Raw genomic sequence first — 26,002 nt, forward strand, 5'->3', positions numbered from 1 at the left:
CCCGGACTGGGGCATAAACCCATGTCACCTGCATCGGCAGGTGGACTCTCAACCACTGCACCACCAGGGAAGCCCCTGTAGATGTATTTTTGATGTGTTTGTGGGGAGGAAGGTGATCTCCACGTCTTACTCCCCCACCATCTTGAAGGTACCCCTCGCTTTCACAGTTCTTGAATGTAATGAGGAGGAGAAAATTTAAAAAGGGCAGCAACTAGAGAAAGGCACAGAGATGATAGAAGTTTTATTTTTCTTAAGTTCAAAGAATCTGGACTAAATTTCTTGTAATAAGAAAATGGAAAAGGAGAGGGGGGAAATGATGTTTTGATCTCATCTGACTTCAATTTAAGAGTCCTATTAGTCCATCTACAATCCTCTAAGAATCAAAATGCAAAGAGACAGAGTGGTGTTTTGAGTGCTCCCAGTGAATACAGCACTGGAGTCAGGTTGAGGCAGCATTGGAGGAAAGGTTAGTACAAGGATCAACCATCATGTAGGGTTTCTTCCTCTTTCACCTCACCCAGAAATCCTGCCAATCCTTTGACATTGGACCCTAATCTACAATGTGCTGAAATAATATTGAGATAAAGTGAAGAATAAAGATTGAATGTGTTATGGGTGGGTATTTGGGAGAATTGGGGAGACGGCACCAATCGCTTTTGTTGTGAATGAAAGGAGGAAATAAAAAGGAAGAGGGGAGAAAATCCCAACTGGAGCAATAGGATAAAAAGTAATTCTTGTGGCCATATGGAAAGGGGTATATCAAATAAAATTTAGAATAGCCTCCTGTACTTTCTGTTCTAATAAAATTGAAATATACTGCAGTCATTAGGCCACCAGTAAGCTATAATAAGGTTTGGAAATTTTAATGCAATACATTAGTGCAATTGAAAACAGAAGTGTCAATTTGACTTTAATAGATGACTATTGAAGATATATTCATCTCTAATGGAAGAGTGGTGTAAACTTGGTTTTTAAGTTGATGTACAAATTCAACCTCTGTCAAACTGGGCCAGCATATTTAGTTCTCTTCTTCTGCAGAATTATATCACAGTTTCTGAGGTGGTTTAAAGAAGCAGTGGCAACCATGTTTTTCAACCCTGGAGGAGAAAAATAATTCTTTTGATTCTGTATTTTGTTTACTGAAATAATGTTCTCTTGTTTCCTTTAGAAATATATTTCCATCGTCTCTGCTCAACTACAAAGTCCTTTAATGTAAGAGCCACGTAGCAAGGTGGCGTTTTTCTCTTTTACATTCATCTGTCCAGTAAATATGTATTGGGCATTATTGCCAGGAACTTTTCAATGTGCTAAGGATTCAAAGAAAAGAAGACATGTTCATATATGTGGGTTGGATGGTGGTGGAAGGAAGGGAGGTTATTAAACAAATGTTTTCAGTATATTATAGTAAATACAATAATAAAAGTAACAATTGGGCTCTGAAAGCACAGATTAAGAGCACCTCACCCAGGTTTGGAAGAGTGTGAGGTGAGTCAGGAGATTTTCGTAAGTGTAATTTGATTCTTAACAGGAGAATGAATAGTAGCAGTTAGAATTTGCAACAGGCAAAATGAAAGAGTATTCTAAGCAAAAGAAGACTTGAGTAAAATGAACGCATTGAAAAACACTGCAGTGTGTTTGTAAGGGAAATACACTAGCTGTTCCATGCTGCTGACACACAAATATTGAGAGGAGGAAAAAGATGATAAGTCAGGTCATAGAGTTATGACCTAACTCTATGTGGGTGCTCCATCTTGTAGAGTTTCAAACACAAGGTTAAAGATATTGGTCATTATTCTATAGCCAGAAAAGATGTTTTAAGCAGAGACATGACATGGTCAGGTTTGTGTATTAGCTAAGTCATTCTGAGACCTGTGTGGAGTATAGAACCGATGAGAAATATGACAGCAGGGTAGATCAGCAGGGGAGGATTTGGAGCAACCTATGACAGATGATGAAATCCTGAACTAAAGTAAAATTATAGCGATAGAGAATCATGCAAGTGAGTCAGGAATCCCTCAGTTCCAAGTGCCAGGGAACCCAATCCAAAATGCCACAAGCAAAAAAGGAACAAAAAGCCTGAGTATAAGCACAAATTGATAAGAGGCACTAATGATGTCACCATCATGCATTGCCTTGGTTCCATATCCCAGACCTGCTTCCCCCAACTTAGCTCTATCTTCAGGCATTTTTTTTTTCTCTCGTAGTGACAAAGTGGCAATAACAGATCCAGTCTCACAGCCTTGTAATTCCAAACCTAAAGGAAACAAGAGCTTCATCTGTACGCCTAAATTTCACAAAACTCTTGAGATTTTCTTTGGTTATATCAACAAAAATCACTCTGAACAAATGACAGTGACTGATTGTGTACAATGGATGAAGGACTTAAGAGAATCAAGAGGGATCCAGGTTTTCTAGCATAAAAGAAAAAAAAATAGAGAGAATACCAAAAAAGCAATATGCAGGAAGGAAGAGTTCAGTTCTGTTACCCTGAGTAAGGTAGCTCAGTGAACATTCTAGGAAACTTTGGATACTGTTAATAAGATGGACTGAGCCTTTATTCTAACCAAAAAAATAATAAAAAACCTTATTGTTACTATTAATTTTTTTCCTGGCAGGAAAAAAAAGATGTGTTTATAAAGAAATGAAAATTTACAAATTGAAAATAAGAGTCTGAATCTTAGAAATCTGGGTTGGAGATATAAATTTGAGTATAATAAAAATATATATGGTAATTAGACTTGTATGTAATCACCCAGGAAGAGTATGTAGGATGAGAAACATGGTATATTGGAGATAAAAAACTGGCCTATCATAATAATTATTATTATACATCACTGTATTCCTGGTTCCCCTTCTTTATTTTTATTTATTTCCTATAGCAACCCTGTGAGTTCCAAATTCAGTTCAAAGAAACCGAGGCTCAAAAGATTAAAAGTATTTCATAAGTGTAGACAATTTGTAAATGCAGCTTCCAGAATTCAAACACAGGTTATCTGAAGCCACGATCTTTTTTTATACCTACTCTGAATACCACCTGTCCAAAGAAGGTCACATTGGTAAAACTATTGTTTCAACAAGGTTTACATACCTGAAAGAACATTAATACCAAAGTACTGACCTTCCTGCTTAAAACATCTTTTCTGCCTATAAGATAAAGACCTCCTACAGGATGATTCACATCAGTAATTCAATATAATGTGCTGGTCTCAAAATCCTTAACGTATTTTCCATTTTTTGTTCTTTTCTTGCCTAGATCGATATACTCATAGGAACATTAAGGCCTAAGTTACTAAATTATTGGAGGAGGAGAAAGAATCTCAGTTAATCTAATTTGTCACAACTCATTAAGACATAGAAACATTAGTCTTCTGTTAAGAAGAAAAAAGTTGGGCACACATGAACACAGCAGTTAAAACTGCTTATAGAATTTTTGATTACTTGATTCAATAAAATGAAAGTGAGTCAATGACATCACCTCCCTTAACATTGGTAGAAGCGGCCAGTGATGCTTAGGCAGACATAGACTACTCATTCAACAAGGTTATTACAAATTCTATTTATGAATGATACATTAGTGAAATGTGACAGTAGTCATCTATAGGCATAGAATCCCAGAACTGTGAAAAATAACTTTGTGAATTCACATACCTTTTTCTAATTTCCTAACAAAAGTGTAGCTTTCTAATATAAGAAATTTTCAACGTTTCTCAATTCTCTGGCTTTTAAGAAAACATAGAGTTACAAATTACATGACTTTCTATTACTTGCTTATTTAGCATACATGACATAACAGATGAAAACCTATGACCATACATACAGTGGTAATTTATGTAATATAAATGACATATACTGTTAATTTAAATTTTTTTTCCTCATAAAGCATGGAAGAGTTGAGTGGACACATTCATTAGATTTACAGTTACTGAATGTGAACTGACTTTAGCTAATTTTAACTGAAGCAAATATCTTTTTGTTTTGGGGATTAAGAACTTGTTCTTTTTTCCTTGCTACTTTACATTCCTATCAAGGGTGCACTTTCACTTTCCCTGACACATTCTATAATTTGTATTCTGTTGTGTGAAGGATACAAATCATGCAATTTTCATCCCTGTGGACTTCCATGGCTCACACTCACAAAAGCCAGTATCGTTTCAAGTATTGCTGGAACATCCTCCCTTTCCTCTCTGTATATTCCTTTTCTTTCCTACATGAAATTTACTGGCTTAAGGGGAGTAAAACAGATCCCTGAGCTCTCGTACCTTCTTATTTGATTTCTTTTGTTCCATATCACTCATCACACATTTCTCATAATTAACACAGCTTATCCTTTAGGATTTTTTTCTGTTGTCACTTCAGCCTATTTCTATAAACTATAAGCAATTATATGAAAGGCTATACTAAATAATAAAACATTAGCTTCCTAAAAGGGAAAGAAAAAACCCAGAAATTTCTTTCCCTCCATAATCTCAGAAAATTTTCCTGGTACTTAAACTAATCCAGAGAAATAAACTCTGGAACTATATTCACTTTATGAGCCAAGATAATGCAAAAGACAGTTAACTCCTTGAGAGCATGCTTCCTAATACTTTTTACTGAATGATACATTATTTTTGCAAACCTCTTGTGGTAGAGCATAGCATCTCTGCTTCATTTCCTTTATAGATAATAAAAATAATCTGTAGACTCCCTGTGACTGATGACTTTATATTCTCTCTTCTGAATTATACCTTAAGGCAATTTTCCCCATACAGCTCTAGTCCTTCAATGCTCTGTGAAATCAAGTTTCTTTAATCAAATGTGTTTGGGAAAGGCGGTATACACTTGAACATTCATAGTGCACATTAGTAATCTAAGAATTCTAAGCACTTGATTCACATATTCCTATCAATATGACCACCTGAATGCTTCTTTAGACAAGAATTCTCAAATTCAAAAATGTCCCAAACTGACTCATGATATCAAATATCCCAGAAAATGGCACAATCATCTAACCAATGAACCAAGGCCAATATCTTGATGTTATCCTTGACGTATCCCTAAATCTCACTGTGGTAGGTAGACTTCTAAAAGGTTCCAGATGACCCAGACCCTTTTAACATCTCCTCCCTGAGACTGTGGAAGGGACCAGTGAGTATAATGGGATATTAGTCCCATGATTATGTCATATTGTGTGGCACAGCTGACTGTGAGAAAGGGAGATTATCCTCACTGGGCCAGCTCTGATCAGGTGACTACTTTAAAAGGATAGGCATTTTGGGCCAAAAGGAATCTGAAGTGCAGAAGGATTCCATAGGAGGGAGATTCTGCAATGTAGGTTTTGAAATAAAGAGTGTCACTTGGCAAGGAATACAAGCACCCTCTAGTTGCTGAGAAGAGCTCCCAGCTAACAGCCAGTAAAATATGGGGCCTCAATTTTACAATCCTGAGAAAAGTTGTTCTGTCAACAACATGAGGGAGCTTGGAAGTGCATTTTTCCCTAGAAACTCCAGATAACTCACAAGAAATCCCTGATTTCAGCCTTCTGATACCTAAATAGAATTTCCACCAACACTGTGCTGGACTTCTGACCTACAGAACCGTGAGCAAACAAATCGGTATTAGGTTGTTAAATTGGTGGTAATTTGTTATGCAATAGAAAACTAGCATACTCACATCCCAGCATCACCAATTCCTGTCGATTCTATTTTGTACTTATTAAATTTGTCTATTTCTTTCCATCTCATCAACCACCATCCTAGTCCAGGTCACCATCATATCTTAATTAGAATTCTAATAGCCCTGCTGTCATATCCTCTGAACTCTCCTTTCTTTACACAGAAACTAGAGGGTTCTTTTTGTTTTCCATCCTTATTGGAGTATACTTGCTTTACAATGGTGTGTTAGTTTCTGCTGTACAACAAAGTGAGTCAGCTATATGTATATATATATCCCCATATCCCCTCCCTCTTGAGCCTCCCTCCCACCCCTCTAGGTCATTGCGAAGCATCGAGCTGACCTCCTTGTGCTATGTGGCTGCTTCCCACTAGCTATCTATTTTACATTTGGTACTGTATATATGTCAGTGCCACTCTCTCACTTCGTCCCAGCTTCCCCTTCCCCCTCCCCCCACCCCACCTCCCATGTCCTCAAGTCCGTTCTCTACGTCTGTTGACAGGGCAGACATAGAGGATTCTTTTAAAGACACAATTCTATTATTATCAACACTTTTCTGCTTTAAAACCTACAATTACTTCTCATTACTCTCAAAATAAAATTTTTTCAACAGATGTAGAAAAACATCATTACCAAGGGGGAAGGGGGAGGGATAAATTGGGAGATTGGGATTGACATATACACACTAGTATATATAAAATAGATAACTAATAAGGACCTACTGTATAGCACAGGGAATTCTACTTAATACTCTGTAATGGCCTATATGGGAAAAGAATCTAAAAAGAGTGGATATATGTATACGTATAACTGATTCACTTTGCTGTACAGCAGAAACATATTGTAAATCAACTATACTCCAATAAAAATTAATTAAAAAAAAACAACCCTTAACCCAAACTCTGCCTAACTCTCCACCCTAATCCCATGCCACTTTTTTTTCCTACACGCCTGTCACAGTGGTAATTTTTCAGTCCCAGAGCCATGTTTCTTTCCACCTCCTGTTCCCTTTCCTGGGGTACTCTGCTCTCTGCTTCAGCCCCCCATTTCCCCCAGCTAATGCTTATTAATCATATGGGAGACAACCTAAAGTTACGTCCTCTGGGAAACTTTCTTAACCCCACAGGTCATTCTAGACCTTCTTTTATACACCATTATGGCCCACATAGCATACTTTTCCACCATAGCATTTAATAGAATTGTTTTCATGGAATTAAAAAAAAATAACATCTACAAGCATTCTTCAGTATTACTACTACTCAGCATACTGTCTTATTTGATCTTTGTGTGAAACAGTAACTTCAGAATTTCCAGAGTATTTCAACTGCCCCTTTTTTTCAATCCCTCCTTCATATATTGCTAGAATGACCTTGTTAATATGCAAATATTAAAGCTTTCTTCTCTTTCTGTAAGCTGTTTATATATCCCTGAGGCATAGAACTTTTATGAAGGAAATATGGCAATAGGCATAAAATGAGATATTCCTTGACTAACCCTGCCTACGAACAAACTATAGCCAAGTTTATAACTTTATCCCAAGATTTATTGACTTGTGGGAATTAGACAGCCCACTTTTTTATTTGAATACCAATTTATTTACATTAATTCTAGTCATCCTATTTTGTATGTATTCTATAGAATGTCTTTTGTGTGGTTTCTTCTAGTCAGTTGGAAGTATTTAGGCTTTTCCACATTAATAGTTTGGAAATATTCTATTTCAATCTTTACTAGTGGCTATACTAAATTTTTCACACCCATTTAATATTATATTTTCTATCAAAATCTAACATCAATCAGTCTTTGACTTCCCATTAAAGAAGACAGTCTTCTTGGGCCTTTAAATCCCCCACTCCACTCACATCTATACACACTGATGCATACACACATTCCTGTGCTAAAACTTCCAAGATTTTAGTTAATTATTATCTTGTTTTTTTTTAATGTTATGCATCAACGGTAACTTCGACTTAACCACAGATTGATTTTACATTCATTTGTTGTTATGGCCATTGTTCACCCCACTTCCGTGAGCACATCATCCTCAGCCTTTAATTCATTTTTCATCTTATTAGTGTGCATATTTATGTAATTATATCAAGTAAGGCCTGACAGTGGGTAAACTCTGGAAACATATCTATTTTCCCATTTTACCCGAATGCTACTATTTTTCTGGGTATGAGAAACTAGGTCCAACATAATTTCTCCCTTAGTGCTTTGATGATACTGTTTCACTGTATTCTAATAACCAGTCTTAATGATGAGACATCTGATGCCAACCTGATGTTTAATTTTTTGTAGGTAACCTGATTTTCCTTTCTGAAAGCTGTTAGGAATATCTCTTTTAGTTTGGTGTGGCCTTCTATTTCACTCACTTGCTCAGGACGCACCTCAACACATTTTCCCAAAGCTAATGCCTTTTAATCTTTCTTCAGTTCTGGGAAATGTTCTTTATCATTTATTTGTTTCTTCTCTACCATTTTTCTCTGTTACTCCCTTATGAAACTCCTACTAGAGGAGTATTGAAACTTTCAGAGATCTCGTCCACTTGTCTTAACTTTTATGTCACACTGACAACTTTGCATTTTTTTAACTTCTTCTGGGAGATGTATACAGTTCAGTTTTCAGTTAACAATTTACTCAGCAGGTATAACTACTCCTTTTAGCTCTTCTTTCAAACCCTAGTGTTAATGATCTTATTTTTTTAATCTCTAAGATCTGTAATTCTCTCCCTCTAACTATTCTTATTTTGTAGACATGATACTTTAATATCTTCTTCTATTAAATGGTCTTGGGAAAAGCCTTAGATGTCTCTCTTTCACTGCTTTCTTCAAATATTTCATGACACTATCTGTTCAATATCATTTTGAGAATACGTGTTCTCCTCTTTGTGAATAGTGGTTTTGTTTACAGAAACATGTCCCTTGTGATAATGTGGACAAGCTGGATATTCTATTAGAACACTGAGACAATAGCTTATCTTCTGTTTTGGAGATCTCTTCCTTTTGGGACACCGATTGTCTGGGGTAGTGTCATCCAAATACTCAAACTCCCTGTTTCAGCTCATGAGTAAACAGTTCAACATAAGGAGTGGGGGCTGGGTACAGGGGGGATCTAACTTGTGCTGTCCATATGAATATATACGGTTTAATATCTTTATACTAGGACCATCTTCTTTCTTCTAATATTGCTGTCCTTGAGACATAAATGAACTGCTCCTGAAGCCACAGAAATCCTCCCAAGTAGACATCAGTTTATGAATTTAGGGCCATGATTTCCTTCATCAATCCAGAAACGACTATCTTCAAATGGTTTCGACATTTGTGGTCCAGAGATTTTCTTGCAATGTCGTTAGAGATTTATTCTTCATAAAATACATATGTTTTCTTTTTAAATCAAGGGATTTAGGGTAGGTAGGAAGGTAGGTTCACATTCTCAGTTTATGCTGTTAATAATTACCTATCTCTTTAAAATGGGGGAAATTTAGGCACATAATAATGTATTCATTCATGGTCAAAGTGTAAGAGAGTTGCCTAGGCCAACTGGAATATGAAACCCCTAGCTCCTCATTCACTTTTCAGTCCTCTACCATAGGACTGCTTTTGGATATTTATTTCACTCTGCTCTTTTCCTGAAGGATCAGTAGCAATGTCTTTTGTTAAATATCAAGTGAGCAGATACAGAAGTAACACAATTTTGTACATTATAAGAACTTCCTTTACAATAAGAAGTCATTGATAGAAAAATAGTCACTGCAAATATTTAGAGTCCTAGGGCATTTTGACAAAACCTCAGTGCCACATTGGAATATCAATAAGACTCCAAAGTGAATCAGTTCTTGTCAGTATCTTTAGCAATATTCTTTTAACTGATAAGTTTAATAGAAGAGCAGAAACTTCATACATTATTAGCTGAACATTTTAATTATAATCTACAGGATATTTTACAAGAAGTTTAACGTGATAATTATTCTTTTCAACAAATTGACAGTCTTCATTCTCAGAGTTCTTTAGCAAGAATAGCCTTAGTTAAATAATGCCAAACACAAAATTATCCTAAATCACATTTTCTTAATCATTTGAAGTTTATCATTATGATTTTCCTTTTAGAAGCAGAATGAACAGAATTAAATCACTAATGGCAAGAGTAAGCCATAAAAAAAAAACCATAAAAAAAAAGATTAAGCCATAAAAAAATCTACACACAAGAAGTGTAATTTTGTTAAATTGTCAAGTACACACTAACAATGAGATTTTATTTAAAAAGTGGTTATAAAATATCCATGTAAAGTACTATATAGCACATTAGAAATTTATTCAAAAATACCTTCTTACTAGTGAATACAACAACTTAGTATGTTTTCTTCTGGTACATGTTATTTGAGGACTTTATTCAAATGTGAAACACATATTAAATGCCACATTCTATACTAAATATAATGCTAAATATAATGAGAATAGTACTTTATTTTATTTTATTTATTTATTTATTTATTTTTGCTGTACGTGGGCCTCTCACTGCTGTGGCCTCTCCCGTCCCGGAGCACGGGCTCCAGATGCGCAGGCTCAGCGGCCATGGCTCACGGGCCCAGCCGCTCCGCGGCATGTGGGATCTTCCCGGACCGGGGCACGAACACGTGACCCCTGCATCGGCAGGTGGGCTCTCAACCACCGCGCCACCAGGGAAGCCCAGTCAAAGAGTTTTGAGGTAGGAGAACTGAGACTTGAGTAGCTACTGGCTTATGAATAATTCCAGATTTTCAACTTATTGCTAAACTAAGTTTGCTATATTAATTTTTCTTCACAAAAGAAGGCAACTCGATCATCATCACCATCATCATCATCATCATCCTGGCCCTCTCGGAGTAAATTAATGCATAGCACCACCTGTTGGGCACCTGAAGAATAAGAATACTGTTCCCAATGCTCATCACTGAAAGTTATGAAATTAGACCAGGTATGGCTTGTCCGGATTTTTATAGCCTGGATTCATTCAAGACTTAAGTGTGACTACAAAACTGACAAATTTCTATATAAACTGTCTCTAATATATGAAGTCAAATTTCAAAGCCTGTGATGGTTGATTTTATGTGTCAATTTGACTGGGCCACAGGGTACTCAGATATTTGGTCAAAGATTATGCTCCATGTGTCTGTAAGGGTTTTCTTTTTTTTTTCTTTTCTTTTTTTTTTTTTAGATGAAATTAACATTTGAATCAGTAGACTAAGTAAAGCAGATTGCCTGCCCAGTAATTCTCATCTAATTAGTTGAAGGCATGAATAGAACAAAAAGTCTGACCCTCCCCTGAACAAGAGGAAACTCCTCCTACCTGACTGACTGCTTGGAGCTGGAACATGGGTTTCTTCTGGATTTTGAACTCAAACTGAAACAGCATCTGTTCTTGGGTCTCAAGCCTGCTGGCTTTTGGACTGGAGCTTACACCATGTCAATCCTGGGTCTCCAACTTGTCAACTGCAGATCTTGGGACTTTCTCAGCTTCTATGATTACCTGAGCCATTTCTTTAAAATAAATGTCTTTGTATATGAGTATGTATATGTAGATGTGTGTGTGTGTGTGTGTGTGTGTGTGTGTGTGTATTCTGTTTCTCTGGAGAACCCTAATACCCTTTCCTTTCATTTATAACCACATTTCTTCAAATCAGGAACATATCTTAATGAAGGTTAAAAGGCAAGGTTCTCAAATCCCTTTTTTAAAAAGTAGGCATGATTAATCCTCCTTAACAGTTAAGTTAGAGTGACATCCTTCAGAATTGCTGTAGCAGAATAAACAGAGCAAAGGCTGAGGAACAAGAGCCACAAGTTGTCATCACTGACTTGCTGTGTAACTTAAGCTACAGGTCCCTGCAAGCATGACTTAAAGTAAATTATTCAGTGTGATGACCTCACCTCTAAAGGTATATGAATTATCAATTGTGTGCTTTAACAGTACCTTCGTGCTTGAATCCTTCCTTACCCTTCTCCCTGTCATTTCACAATGCTCCCATCCCGCTCCTTTCAGGAGCCTACAGTAGTTTTAAACCTTCACTACATAGTGTTGGTGTGGGGACCAACCACATCAGCATCACATAGGAACTGCTGAAGGAACTTTCCAAACCCAAGATGGAGCTGCTCCTGCCAGGGGCTCCCATATCAGCAAACTGAAACTTAAATTTTAACTTTCACGCCCCTGTAAGTGCTCCACTTGACCAGAAACGTGGTATATCCAGTCAGCCAAACATCAAGCCAGCTCTGGGTTCTATAGTTATTTCCTTGTACCTTCTCACCCTAAACATGGTTGACTTTGTGGTCCCAGCCAATCAGATATTTTCTATTTGTCTCTTCCTTGTTCTTTATTCTTTACCCTATAAAAGCTTTCTGCCTTCTGCCCTGCTTTGCAGTTCTCCCAAAGGAGACTCTCTACTACATGAAGTCTTAAATAAAGTTTGTATGCATCACCTAAATTGTCTTCTTTAATCATTTTTAACTCAACTTACTGGACATGCAGAATCTTAGGCCCCACTCCAGATCTACTAATCAGAATCTGGATTATAACAAGGTCTGTAAGTGATCTGCATACATATTTGAAAAGAATTGTTCTAGCCCTACTCGAAGCTACTATGCTTGAGTGGAGGGAGTAAAGAAGTTTATTGGCACTAATATTTGTATTTTACAGTTTATGGAGATCTTTCAGACCATGAACTCTGAAGTCAATCCAGATTTCATATCGCAGCTTTGCCACTTTTAGGGGTGGAGCTTCAGTGGCTTAACTTAACTTTCTGCAATCACTTAACTTAACTTTCTGCAATCCAGTTTCCTCCTCTGTTAAGTAGGAATAATAATAGGACCTAGTTTATAGAACAGATTTACTTTAAACTGATTAATACACTTAAAAGTTAGAAGACTGTCTAATTAACATATTAGGTATTCACTATTATTTCACAGACGTTCTTCATCTCACAGAACTACACACTGCTGGTATCAAACTTCAGTTATGCAAGCCTCTTCTTATTAGAGAATATCCCTAATTTTCCAATAATTTTCAATCTCTCTTTTTACTTTTGCTTCTCTGCCTTGGTTTTCTTCTCTTTTTGTCCTTTTCTCTTTCCCTTTTCCCATTTTTTCCCTTTCTTCCTATCTTCATTTTGCAAAGTTGAGTACCTCTTTGTCTCTCCTCCACTTCTGCTCACAAACATCCTTTCTGGTGTAAACCTCAGGGATACTTTAAAAAGAGGAATCGGGGTTTCCCTGGTGGCACAGTGGTTGCGAGTCCGCTTGCCGATGCAGGAGACACGGGTTCGTGCCTCAGTCCGGGAAGATCCCACATGCCGCGGAGCGGCTGGGCACGTGAGCAATGGCTGCTGAGCCTGCGCGTCCGGAGCCTGTGCTCCGCAACGGGAGAGGCCACAACAGTGAGAGGCCTGCGCACCGAAAAAACAAAAACAAAACAAAATTAAAAGAGGAATCGAAACATTTGTCTCTGATTTATAATTCTGTTGTAAACCAAAGCTAGAGGCATGAGTACTTGGCAACCCAAAAGAAAAAGAAAAAAAAAAAAAAAAACCCATGGGTTAAATGTATCATTTCTTTTAGGATGGACCCTCTCCTTTGAAGAACCTTTGGAAAGATGGCAAAGCAAAAGCAATAAGGACCCAGGCTTTGGAGTTGGAAATCAGTTATGCATAGTCTTTCTTTACAAACCCTTACTAGCCTTGTGGCCAAGAGCAAATTTCCTATCTCTTTGAACATTAGTTTATTCATCTGTGAACTCTTATAGAGTTACTGTAAATGTTCTGAGACAATACATGTATTCAGCACAGTTCCTGAAACAGTAAATTCTTTGACATGTTAGTTCTCATCATCACCATCTTTATTATAATAAACAGTGCTTATCAATGATGCAGCCAGAGATAAATTACCCTCAAAAGGGCAAAGCCCAAATAAACAACACTAACTGATCTTAAACTGATCTTAAAACAACTTAGATTTCCTCCTAAATTCTGGTACTCTCCTGACTCTTTCACTAGAACGCTGCATCTGGCACACACGAGAGATTTTCCACCTCATTTTCTTTCTCCTATTATTCCTCTATGTGTAACTTTCTCCTCTGATTGCAATTCTTTCTTGTTTTCTTTAATTTGCTCTTCCTTCACTCCATTCAATGCTTCTACTTGTTTTTGTATTTCTAGAAAACTAGAGTTAACTTAGTCACATATATTTCTAGGAAAGAAAATAATTTTACATATCTGAGTCATTGAATAATTATATGGTCTCCTTTTTATGTGATGTCCCTGCAATATCACATACAATTTTAATATTTTAGTAAATTTCAAATGTTCATTAGGTAACTCATCTCCAGTCAAACGTGTCATTCATCACACCAGTGGCTGAGAAGTTGCTATTGGTTCTTGAATTCAGTACAAATAATTTCTCTGTCTTAGTGCTTTTGTGATTTAAATTTTATTTTACCTTTTCTGTGTGATAATCTAATATAAGAGAGGTTAAAAAAATCAGTTTTTGAGCACATTCGGTAGTCTCTCCAATAAGTAATTTTTATTTTGTCTTCATACGTTTTCTACCCATTTGGGTTTTTTAAGTACTTATGTTTTACTATAATCACTCTCAGTTGTGTTCAAGAAAATCTGGTCTTATCATTATGTAGATCAAATTTCCTTTTTTTCACCATGTAGGGTGAACTCTTGATCTAGAGTTCAAATAAATGACGGATGAGGCATCTATTTAAATACACAATTATCTCCTTTTAAAACTTATTTTTGTATTTTAATAATGCTGGTGAAAATAAAAGTGTGATTTCATGTTACTATAAAAATAAAATATGAGTTGAATTTATTTTAAACAGAAATTTTAAATGTTATCTCCTATTTTATTAATTCTTTATGAAAAGAAGACCCTGTCATTTTCACAATTTATTTTGTGTTTCTAATAATTTCTTAGGAAATCCCCAAATTAAACCCAAATGCCTTCCAGGGCAGGATAATGTGAGCTAAGTAGTATTGACATGTGCTGGCAAAACATGCACAACAATACAAAGGGAGAATTATCCTTAGGTTTTGCAAATTCTGTGTAGAAGTTCTTCCTTCATCAATGAAATGTTTCTATGTATTTTCAGGGCAAATAGAGAAAGATTCAAATGAGAAGAAATTTAACTTTGTTGCTATGTCAGTTTTGCTCTCTTGAGTGACCTCTCCTGGCATTTCTCAGATGTAGCTGAAATCAAGAGTGGTCAGTTGACTGAATGAGCCAGTGCCTTATTCATAGAAAACATAATTTAATACTAAATCTCATATTTGTGTAATAATTTATTAAAAGTATTACAATAATAGCATTTCAAATAAAACTAGAAATTTCTCTATTTAAAAAATTTGTCCAGAATATCTAGAAACAATTATTACCTTATAACTATTCTGTTTCCACTCTTGCTATTCTCCTAGGACACACCACTTTTCAGGTAACCCAGCTTCATAATCATGCAAAAACCATCTGCCAAAAGTCTTGGTTATTTTTCTTTCTCCTATCTTTCTGAAACAAAATGTCATGGTAAGTATAGAGGCCCCAACTTAGCAACACTTCCCGTAAATAAAGGAAATGGTGTCTCATCCCAAGTGCTTCAGAGCTCCTGTGAAGGCAGTGGAAAATCTGCAGAGGAAATCTTTTGAAATGCAATCAGCAGCCGCTTTGGGTGGAGCCCTGAAATAAGGCCTTACCTTTCTATATTGATTTCTCAGTTGAGGAACCTGAGGTCAAATGTCAACTGGAATATTATAAAATGCTGCCCATAGAAATATGGTTAGGTCTTGTGTGTTATCATTAATTATTTGAATATATATAGTCCCATACCTCATGTCTCCATTCACTAATTACACAAATTGGCAACAGCAGAAAACACTTAATCAAAGGTAAAGCACATATCTTAGCGTTGTTTGAGGTTACAAAATTTATTCTTTTTTTAAAATTTATTTTTTATTGAAGTATAATTGAACTATAATGTGCTAATTACTGCTGTACAGCAAAGTGACTCCGTTATACATATATATACACATTCTTTTTCATATTCTTTTCCATTATGGTTTATCACAGGATATTGAATATAGTTCCCTGTGCTATACAGTAGGACCCTGTTGTTTATCCATTCTATATATACTAGTTTGCATCTACTAATCCCAAACTCCCAATCCAACCCTCTCCCACCCCAGCCCCTTGGCAACCACCAGTCTGTTCTCTATGTCCCTGATTCTGTTTCTGTTTCACAGGTTAATTTGTGTCATATTTTAGATTCCACATATAAGTGATATCATATGGTATTTGTCTTTCTCTTTCTGACTTACTTCACTTAGTATGATAACCTCTAGTTGCATCCACAAAATTTATTCTTGTGTAAAATATTTAAGTGACTCACTTCTCCACCTATAGCCAAGTCTTCCAAAGAAGAAAGTAAAAACAAGCAAATTTATTTATTCCATTATTAATGTGATTAAACAAATAAATATGGTCTTGACAAACTAAAGATCTGAGATAAAATAGGCACTTAAAACTAAATTTAAAATAATGTGATTTTCTCCTAAATTTCAAATTGTATAGCTTTCTATCTGCTTTATACAATATTTTAACTCTTTAATAGTGGTGAATATACTACGTATACTACCTCTATTTTTAAATATACCATTTACACTGTACTTAAAAATTTCTTTAAAGTTGCATTTATATAAATGAGATTTATATAACTCAGGATCATTTGTTAGAAAAAAATGTATATCTAATTCTATTTGTTACAGTTGCCAACTGAATACTGAATATAAATTTGGACTATCAGAAACTTAAAGTTCATAGGGCAATTAGCTAGAAGAGAAAAATTTCATACACCAAATTGGAAAAGAGCAGTAGTAAGCCTTTATCCAAATGTGTGGCGTTTTGTTCCTTTTATGGAAAAGTGGAAAAATATGTTTCTTCTTCATGTTACTGAAATCTATAATCTAACCAGATAGAAACAAACCATGGTAATGCAGCTTTCTCTAAGACACGGGCCTTGTTCTTTGACACCAAAATCTTATCTCTAATAGATCAAGTCCACAGTCTACATATTGACTATAGAAACACCTAAAGAGATTCTTTTACTCAGAATATTTGAAAACGACAAAAGGATTTGTTGAGATCACAGCCAATTCTATGAAAAAAGAATTGTTCACAGACATATGTCATTTAAAACTTATAATAAGGTTCTAAAATGTACAGTGATAATTTGGATTTCATGATCAATTCTCTCTCCTTACTAAGCCTAAGCAGCAGAATTTGGCACAACTGATCGTTCCTTCCTCCTTGGACTGTGTTCTTGGATTCTGAGACACCACATTCCCTTAGTTGTCCTCCTAGTTTACTAGTTTCTTCTCAATCCCTTTTGTTGATTTCTCCTCAATTCTCTAACCTGTAAGTTGTAAAGGGCTTCACTCCCTATCCTCTAAACTTTCCTATCTACACTCACTCCCTAGGTGATCTTTTTTGGTCATATGGATTTAAATACCATCTATAGTCTGGCAAATCTCACATGTATACATCTGGTCCAGATCATGCCTCTGAACTTGACTCCTGTATTCAAATGCCTACTTGACACCTTCACTTGGATATTTAATAACCATAACAAACTGAACTTGTCCAAAATTGAATCCGGAGCTGTCCTTACAAATTTCTGTTTCTACAATCTTCTCCATATAAAATGTGGCACCCTCCATCTTCCAGTTGCTTAAACCATTAGAGATTAGTGTAATTCTTGACTTTTCCCTTTCTCTTATACTTACATCCAATCCATCAGCAAATCCTGTCTTCTTTACCTTCAATATATATATCTAGAATCCACCACATCCCTGACCTGGGTTATTTTAAGACTTATAATAGCCTCCATAAATTTCCTTTGCCTTTACAATTTACCCAATTAAAACATGTCAGTTCATGCCACTTCCTGCTCAATATCCTACAGTGGTTTCTAAACTTTTGAGTCTATCTGAATTGTCCTAAATTTTATTTCCCAGGTTTCACTGTCACGGGGCCACATTTTTCAAATGTCGCCACGCTTCAAAGGCACTCTTGATATCTGGTAGTTTTCTTTCACAAAATGGATCATTTTACTTTGCTTAAAAACAGTGTCTTAATACTTGATACATAGGTCTCCTTTTATAAAACAAGTTTCTTTTGCTATTCTGTATGAATTTTTTATGATATAAGGGCAGGATTTGGGGTAGGATAGGTTTTTGAATACTTGCATGGCCAAGGTACAATTAAATTTCCACATTTACTGTGAAAGCCTGTTAGTCTGTTATGTAAAGAGTGGAAAAGCAGGGGTAAGAGGAGACAAATGAAGTGTTTATAGATAAACACATTCTGAAACCACTGAATACTTGATATTCCAGAGGTTTCATGTGTAATAGATTTTTTCTCTAGTAAGAAATAGCTATGTTGGCTAGATAAGATGGAAAGGAGAAGCCACCTCTGTGCTTTTAAAGGAACAGTGTTGGACCAGAAATCAAATTGCTATTGGCTCTCATGACCAACTGGGTAAATAGTTATTTGTGAGACAAAATTGAGGAGAAATGTCAAGATACGATCTAGATTTACTAGCAATTCTCAGCCAGGGGTTGAAACTTTGCCATATGGCCAAGGCATCATGCAGATTGAAGAGCATTACAGAATGTTCAAACTGACTCAAGAATGTCTAAAAAGCTATCTCCATTCACTGCACCTGAATGAGGTTGTAGGCACCTAGCATTCTAAGGGGCACTGTAATTTGCACAAAGATATTAAAAGGAACAGCATGAGAAAATGTCATGTTCACTCTGAATTAAGTCCATACTGGGAAAAGATCAGATTCAGCGGAAAAGGTGAGGAATTAATTAAAAAATGCTCAGTGAAGTTTGATATCAATAAATTCTCCAGCCTCTGACTCTGAGAGCAAATAGGCACATATGGTAATTAAGCACGCCATAATCCAGGTTTACTATGTAGATAATTCCTTTGGTTTCTAACATCAAAAAGCTTCCTGCAGCCAGTGTACACATTTTGTATTCTAAGTGTCTAGAATGTTTCTGGATTTAAATAGCTTCTCTCATTTGTTGTATGACAGTGCTCGTCACAGAAAGTAGAAGTGAAGCTTAGCCCATGAGCATCTCAGGGTATATGGAGTTCACTGCTTTGGTTTTGGTTTTTTTCCTGAGATGTGGACCAGTGGGACATGTAAATAATGTGTAATGAACCATAGCAATTACCTGAAATGTATGCTCCATATTTATTTCCTGGGACCTATTTTGTAAGTTGTCGGAGACCTCAAGACTGAGAGTATCCATAATCAGCTTCAACTGGTCTGCCCTATTGCCTCAAAAGATATCTTCTGAATGCAAGAAGAAATAGATGAACATTTGAATGGATGAGTGGATTAGTGAATAAATGAATGAGTGAATGAACGAAAGACATATCTGTCCTTAGTGATCCCCCCGCCTATGAGAAAGGTAGAGGCAGTAAATCAAATAAATGTGGAAGTGGTATGCTGGAGGTAATTCAAAAGTAGTGTAGTGTCACAAAGAATAAAGTCTTACTCTTCCTAAGAAAGTCCATAAAGAACGTTTTCATGGAGGTGGAGAAGAGGGAGTGATGTTTGAATTTAGTCAACCCCGTTCACAAATGTTTTAGCTTATTTGTCATTCCCCTTAAACAACATTACTTAATTGTGCTTCACTAATAGTTTATTTGAGAGCATCTAAGGCCTTCATTATTTTACTAAGATTGTTCCTAAGTGACGTTTTTTTACTTTTTGCTTCATATTTAAAAAGGCCAAATATTCCTGGTTATAACTGTTGTCCCACGTCACTGAAAGCTGTCCTTCCCGAATACCAATAAAATGAGTGATATTCAAAATTATTTCCTTTGAAAAATTAATATGCCTTTATGGAATGAATTTATTTCTCAACTTACATTGCCAATAATGCTTCTAACGTCTATGACTGACTTTTGAGTTTGACTTAAGATATAGGTTACCTGAAATGTGGGAATTTTTACAACTTTATCACTAGTTATGTTGTAAGTATAAATAGAAAATTAATTCGGCATCATGCTATATGCACAACAGTATTCCAGAAAAGACAAGAAGCATGTGTTTGAATTGCTCAGCTTTTGAATGCTGAGAATGGGCATACTAACTCTTGAAAAGCGTAGACCCACACTGCAACAAGGGGAAAGCAAAATAATTCCTATAAACCAGAGTGGTGAAAAATTACTAATAAAAAACCTTAAGCTTCATAGTAAAAAGATAAAGGAAACATTTCCAATCTAGAAAGAAAGAAATACGAGCAGTGAGAAGGCTAAAAAGTGGAAAGCCCACAGTTACAGAAAATGGGTGACCTCATTTATTCTCAGCTTTGCCAATGCCTAGCTAAAGAGCTGTTAGCTATTGGACATGCTTCTTCACTTTTCTGAGCTTTGGCAGCAGAGAGCACAATTGGATAATAATTTTTAGAAACTCATATATGTCTATAATTCCATGACTACATAACAAACTTAGCAGCAATTTTTTTCAACCTTTAAGAAACACAACGGGATATCTCTAATGTTAAATGTACTGGGAGCAACCAGAGTTAGATTTTTAATTTACTTAAGATTTTGGGCAAAAATAAAATCACAACTCTAAAAATAAATTTTCTATTATATGTCAAATTTGGATTCTTGATTTGTAAAATTTGATTTTCCACTAGTAAGAAATAACTGCCTGAGGTATAGAATACTCACATTTAATAATCAAAACAGTATGTTTCCAGGTCATATTGGAAGCAGAGATCATTGGAAAATACCCAATTCCTTATCTTTGTTCTTTATTAAACTCATAATCAAAACATTTACATGAAACTAACAAATATTTATGGGCCCTTGTTTGGTCCCTGGACTGTTATTATATTTTATTTTCAGCTTTATATGGATGATCCCATCATATTCTCATAACATGATGAAAATTGGTACTATTATTTTCATTATTATTCTTATTTTACAGAGGAGGAAAGTGAAGCACAAAGAGGTTGAAAATCTTGCCAAAGGTCATATAGAAAGGAAACAGCAGAACCAGAATTTGAACTGAGCCAGTTAAGTTACATAGTTCAACCCTTTCAATCAGAGGTTTCTCCAGTTAAAGTTAATGACTTTCTTCTTTGTCCTTAATTACTACATTGTTTATATTCCTAGTAGGATATTTGTTACCACCTGCCTTGCATATTTTAAATTATAAATGTGTCTGTTTCCCACTACAATAGTTCCTATAGTAACCAGGGCTTGTATCTTATATATTTGGGGTTTCCCAAACATTTACTACAACACCTTGTTTATATCTTTTGTACCTTCTTCATAATAGTTTTTCAGTAAAAGTTTAATGACCTTATTGTCTCTATAAAATCTCAGTTCAGTCATTCCGCCTGTGTACATTGTAACAGGTGTCTCTCACCTAAGCCTTCTCTCTATTCCTGGCATGCAAAGCCTATAAATACATTGCCTAGTCCCCTTGTCAGATATGACTACCTACTAGTCACCTCTCGTCCACAGAGGCACTGACAGAAGATTGAAAGTTACGAAGAAGGCAGAGACCATGTTTTTCCAGCTCTGGCAGTGCCTCTAAGCAGTGCCTACAGTGGAAGCAGAAACAGCAACAGCAGGCAAGTACAGTATGTATCCTGCGTTCCTGCATAGACAGCTCAGCTCCAGGAGCAACAGCATCAGTGGCACAGAACGATGTCCTATCATGATGAACAGAATACAGCCTCTATTACCTGAAAATGGCATTTCACTTCTTTGGTCATTCTCCCCAAAATCCATAGCCATAGTATAACTATGAGAAAAACATCAGGCGAACCCAAATTGAGAGCCATTCTACAAAATTCCTGGCCGGCACTCCTCAAAACTGTTTGGCTTTCATTTTCATTAACATATCACATTTTCCATTAAAAATAAATTTGAAAAACCTTAGTCTCTTCCATCCCAACACTCATACATTTGTTGTTACTTTTCTTTAGCCTTACTGTAAACTTCTTTTTAATGAATCTTGGTTTCCAGCCAAACATCCTTGACATTGCTCTTCAGACACCTTATTCATCAACTTTCTTAGTAAGGCATCAACTCCACCTCCACCCTACCCGACCCACACACACCACAATGAAGCTTCATGCCAGATTTTATACTCTTTTTGGCTTCATATCTGCACTATGAAAAACTTGAGGATAACTGATAGAAATCTCCATATAATTTAGGCAAGATATATCATTTTATGGAAAATCTTTGTCCCTGTTGATCTAATATACCAGGTAAATGTTCTACCCTGTACTCACATTGTTTTGGAAAAGGCAGACCAAATGCAAATCTTACAAACAAAACATTCATCATTTCACCTAGAGTTTACTACAGATTTAGATCTGGAGAAGTTATAGCCACCGTCATAACAAGAGTTTTCCATTCTATCTAATATAAGAAATAAATCTGGCAATTAAGCCAAGGAGAAGGGGAAAGAAGGGAGGTGAGGAGGGAGGGGAGAGGGAGGGAGAGGAAGAGGAACGTGACTAATAGAATCTTTGCCAATAATAAGAAGTAGCACCTTGTGGAAAAGGTTCCCATAGATGTTTATAGAGTAGTATGTCTTCATAAAATTGCAGACTTAGATAGATATACATGAGATGTTTCCTAAGTTTGATGGTTGCAATATTACTTGAATAACTTGTCAAGTGTATCTGACTAAATGGTAGGATTAATTTTAGTCATTTTAGGTTTTTTTTTTAAGGTATTCCTATATAGGTGATTTGACATAATCAGAATCACTTAGAGTCACTATTTTGGTTATTCATATTTGTTATTTTAAAATGTACTATTTAATGGAGCTGGTAGTTTTGTTCACAAAAATTCTTTAGACAATTTCTATCCAAGGCATTTACATCCCCTGAATTTGATTTATATTTAATTTCTACTTAAAGCAATTCAGCAGTTCTAAATACTCAATAAGGAACCAGTAAAATAAATTTGGCTCCACTACATGAATTCTGACATGAGCTTTCATAACTCAGTCTCATAAATTCGGAAACATGAACAAAAAGCCATGTATCATGGTGAGTTTACAAAGCTGCATGTGAATTAGAAACCAGAACCCCCAAATAATATTATGAATAAAATCCAAATCCCATAGTCTTGCTTTCCAATAGGGAAATGGAATGTCTGATCTGTTTTGAGGCACAGTTTATATGCTTATACAGACAAATCTAATCTAACCTCTCAGTTTGTTGTTTTGAATCTCAGTTTTCAAACTATTATATATCTATATCCCTTTTATGTATCATTTTAAAGAGGTTAGCTTTTTAACTTATTTAAAAATTATTTTAAATTTACAGAAATTTTGCAATAGCACAAATAATTCCCATTTACCATCACACAATTCCCCAGTCATTAACATTTAAAATATTTGATTTCCTCCTCCCTCTCTCTCCCCTTTTATATGCTTAACATATAGTGGTATACAATTATGCATTATATATATATATTTTATAAACCACTGGAGCATAAGTTGCAGACTTGATGATTTCTACTAAAATTTTCAGTATGAAAATGGACAGAAGATATGAATAGACATTTTTCTAAAGAAGTTGGACAGATGGCCAATAGGTTCATGAAAAGATGCTCAATGTCACTAATCATCAGAGGATGTGAAGAAAAGAGAATGCCTGCCCACTGTTGGTGGGAGTGTAAATTGGTGTGGCCACTATGGAAAAGAGTGGAGCGTCTTCAAAAAAATTAAAAATAGAACTACCATGTGATCCAGCAATTTTATTTCTAGGTTTTACTCAAAGAATACAAAAACACTAACTCAAAAAGATTCTGCATCCCCGTGTTCATTGCAGCATTATTTACAATAGTCAAGATATGGAAGCAACCTAAGTGTCCATCAACAGATGAATGGATAAAGAAGATTTGATTGATATATATAATGGAATATTACTCAGCCATTAAAAAGAATGAAATTTTGCCATTTGCAACAACATGGATGGACCTGGACAGTAATACGCTTGGTGAAGTAAGTCATACGGAGAAAGACAAACACTGTATGTGGAACACTTATATGTGGAATCTAAAAAATATGAAAAACAAACAAGCAAAAAAACTACTGAGCTCACAGATACTGAGAATACACTGGTGGTTGCCAAAGGTGGGGGCTGACGAGTGGGTAAAATGGGTGAAGGAAGTCGAAAGGTACACACTTTCAGTTATAAAATAAGTCATGGGGATATAATGCACAGCATGGTGACTATATTTAATAACACTGCATTGTATATTTGAAAGTTGCTAAAAGAGTAGATCTTAAAAGCTCTCATCATAGGAAAAAAAAAAGGTTTTTTTTAGCTATGTATGGTGACCAGTGGTAATTAGACTTGTTGTGACGATCATTTTGTAATATACACAAATATCAATCATTATGTTGTATACCTGAAATATAACATCACATATAAATCATCCCTCATTTTTTAAAAAAAAGTTCAGTATGCATTTCCTAAAAGACAAGGATACTTTCTTACATAACCAGAGTACATCAAAATCAGGAAACCAAGATTGATATGCCACCATCAATCCACAGGTTTAGTCAATTTTGGCAATAGTTCCAATAATGTCTTCTATAGCAAAAAAAAAAAAGTGGGGGGGGGGGGATACTAAACTTACAGACCTACAGGTCATGATCCAGTGCAGAATCACATGTTGCACTTAGCCATCATGTCTACTTACCCTCCTTCAATCTGTACATTTCACTGTATCCTTGCGTCTTGTAACCTTGATGTTTTTCAAGTGTATAAGTCAGTTGTTTTGTAGAACTCTGGGTTTGTTGCCTATTTACTTGTGATTAGATTCAGGTTATCTGTTTTAACCAGAACACTCCAGAAGTGGTGTTGTGGTTTTCTATCAGTATTAACCTTTCTTTTAGAAGAGTACCCCGGGAAAAGAGGCTCACTGGTATCCCAGAGGAGTGACTCAAAGAATTTAAAGAGGTGTCCTTTCTTCCAGAATGGCCTTGAATCCTCCAGACCACTGGACACCGTCCCCCACCACCAAATTTTAGTGTTGTAGCAGCCCCTTGCATCTTCATAAGGCTTACATCCCACTCTCTTGCATGCAAGTGTCTTACCAAAGTCCTTGCCATGTATGGATAAACATGATAATCAACATCATTGTCTGTATAATGGGCCAACATGATGTTTTACAGAATGTCCAGTTTCTTCCAGACTATATCTGACAGAGGATAGAGAAATTTAAAATAGTCTTGGGGCAAGACTGTAAATGTATTTAAAATTTTTTTCCAGCTTTGTTGAGGTATAGTTGACAAATAAAAGTCATACATATTTAAGATGTACAACATGATTGATTGATAAATGTATACATTGTGAAATGATTACCACAATCAAGTTAATTCACACATTTATTTTCCCCCCTTTGGTGTGGTGAGAACACATGATCTACTCTCTTAGCAAATTTCAATTATACAATACAGTATTATTAACCATAGTCACCTATTAGATCCTCAGGACTTATTCATCTTACAACTGAAAGTTTTTACCCTTTTGGTAAACATCTCCTCATTTTCCCCACTCCCCAGCCCCTAGTAACCACTATTCTACCCTCTAGTTCTATGAGTTTGACTTTAGATTCCATATATACCACACTTTCTTTATGAATTCATACATCAAAGGACATCCATATTTTGGCTATTGTGAATAATGCTGCAATGAATATGGGAGTACAAATATCTCTGTGAGATACTGATTTCATTTTCTTTGGATATATACCCAGATTGATACTGCTGGATCATTTGGTAGTTCCATTTTTTTTCTTTTGAGGAACCTCTATACTGTTTTCCCAAGTGGCTACACCAATTTCATTCTCACTAATAGTGTACCATGGCTCCCTTTTTTTCCCATACCCTCGGCAACACTTGTAATATCTTGTCTTTTTGAGAAAAGCCATTCGAATGGGTTTGAGGTGACATCTCATTATGGTTTGATTTGTATTTTCCTGATGATTAGTGATGTTGAGCACATTTTCATGTATCTGTTGGCCACCCATTTGTAAGTCTACTTCAGAAAAATGTCTATTCAGGTCTTTTGCCCATTTTTTAATTGGGTTATTTTCTTTTTTGCTATTTACTTTTTCCTTACATATTTTGGATATTAACCCCTTATCAGATACATGTTCTGCAAATATTTTCTCCCATTCCATAGGCTGCATTTTCCATTTTCATTTTGTTGACTGTTTCTTTTGCTGTGCAGAATTAGAAGCTTTTTAGTTTGCTGTAG

This window comes from Phocoena sinus, chromosome 7 (genome assembly GCF_008692025.1).
Source record: "Phocoena sinus isolate mPhoSin1 chromosome 7, mPhoSin1.pri, whole genome shotgun sequence".
Classification (NCBI taxonomy): Eukaryota; Metazoa; Chordata; class Mammalia; order Artiodactyla; family Phocoenidae; genus Phocoena; species Phocoena sinus.